The sequence below is a fragment of the Eurytemora carolleeae genome, unplaced genomic scaffold (genome assembly GCF_000591075.1).
Source record: "Eurytemora carolleeae unplaced genomic scaffold, Eaff_2.0 scaffold1947, whole genome shotgun sequence".
NCBI classification, from domain to species: Eukaryota; Metazoa; Arthropoda; class Copepoda; order Calanoida; family Temoridae; genus Eurytemora; species Eurytemora carolleeae.
Genome location: NW_019397885.1, coordinates 57,466 through 59,624, shown reverse-complemented (window position 1 = coordinate 59,624; position 2,159 = coordinate 57,466).

The following is a 2,159-nucleotide window of genomic DNA, read 5'->3' as shown; positions in this document are numbered from 1 at the left end:
ATGTACTAATGTACTAATGTACTAATGTACTAATGTACTAATGTACTAATGTACTAATGTACTTAAAGGGACTGTTGTTGTAATTTAAAGAGATCTTCCATAAAAAGAAGAGTATGCCTGATACACAACGGTACCTTTAAGTTTAATCTAATAAAAATGTGGAAGATTTTTTTGTTTTTCTATTTTGAAAAATTTCTACAGCTGATATCCGCGAGTCACTTTTTTAAAGAAATAATCAATTTTTAAAGTTAAAAACATTAATAATATATTCATTCTTGGTCCTACAAAGATTTGACTAGTACTGTTGTGAATCTGACATCACACTGGTTCACTTGAAATTACATATGCAGTCCCTTTAATGACATCAAGTTGTAAAGAACGATCAAATAACCCCCCGGTATACATATTGATTATAAATCAGCGTTCATTGATTGTATCTATCTATAAGATCATGTTACAACTATATTTATATATCTTTAATGAACAGATATATTGGATAAATATTAAATATTAGATATATAATATCTACATTTCTTGTTCAGACCGATAAATAAGGCTTCAAGATATTCTGGTTCCATGAGTTTTTGGCTTCAAGAGTTTCTAGCTTCAAGAGTTTCTAGCTTCAAGAGTTTCTAGCTTCAAGAGTTTCTGGTTCCAAGAGTTTCTGGTTCCAAGATATTCAGGCTTTAAGAGTTTCTGGCTTCAAGAGATTCTGGTTCCAAGAGTTTATAGCTTCAAGAGTTTCTGGCTTCAAGAGTTTCTGGCTTCAAGAGATTCTGGTTCCAAGAGTTTATAGCTTCAAGAGTTTCAAATAATTTATTATTATTTCGTTCCAATATCAAATTTAGTTTGCTAAGCATAGCTAATCATCCAAGTAATACATTTTTAAACATTAGTATTGTTAGGACAAAATAGGTATTTACATATACTTTTAGTTTCAGGTAGAAAAATATGTTAAATATGTATAAGTCTTTAGGTCGGAATATACGCTGTGTTTTTGTGTTACGAGTCAGAACTTTTGTGTTATGATTCTAGGGATCAAGCATTGATCTATTGATATTCCGAGATGGTCATACCCTGCAGGGATAACATTAATTGAGGGATTAAACATTTATCTTAAAATTTAAAAGCTCTAACTATCAAATCAAATCAAATATTTATTACATGAAGATGTTGGTAATTTCCTAGAGAATGATTTCTGGAACCCACCCCCCGGCCCCCCCCTCCTATCAATTTTGTACACGCATCTTATATTTAACACATAGATAAAGTTGGTCATTTGGCCGCATCGCTCGGCCCCCTAGCCTGTTATAGCCGCAGCGCTCGGCCCAGTAAGTGTCTTAACCCAACCTAACCCTAAATATACACTAATTTTGTTAAAAATTGTTCCAAATTGTTATGTACAAAATTAAAAGGAGGGAGAGGGGGCCCGAGGGGGGGGGGTTCCAGAAATCGTCCTCTATGACAGACCCAAGATGTTAAACAGTTTCACAATATAAATATCACAAAAGAAGAGGAGAAAAGAAAATGATTTCCCTGGCAGGGGGAGTTTGGGATGGGACTGGGATTCATAAACAAATCCTTAATATTTTTACCATTATGTATTTGTAAAAAAATATTGAACATTCAATAAGATCGTAAAAGATTTACTTCATACAGACATAAAAATATTTGGCACAAATCCATACATTTTCGTACACAAGTCAGTTTTATGACACTTTTTAATGAATTTAAAATGTTTTCTATTTGAACTACAAAATGTATGCAATAAAAAAAAATTTTAACAAAACTTATAACAAATAAACCTGCAGAAGATAATAAATTAGTAGAAACAAAATTAATAGACACAAAATCTAATTTTCTATATCTCCGCAACCTGATGCCAAAATTTGAAATATCTGAGGTTTACGCCATTGCAGGTTTCAAAGATTTAGGGTTCAGAAACTTAAAGTTTGTAGCTAGTAATTATTGCCTTTTGTCCTAAAAATGTCTAATACCTGCTGACTAAGGATTAGAGTGAAAAAGGCGTGGGAGGGGGGTATTAAATAGTAGAATTGGTGTCGAGTCCTGGTAATATTAGGGGTGGAGGATGTTAAATACTAGAATTTGTATTGTGGTGTGAGTAGGGGGAGGGGGTAGGAGAGGAGAGGGGAGGGGAT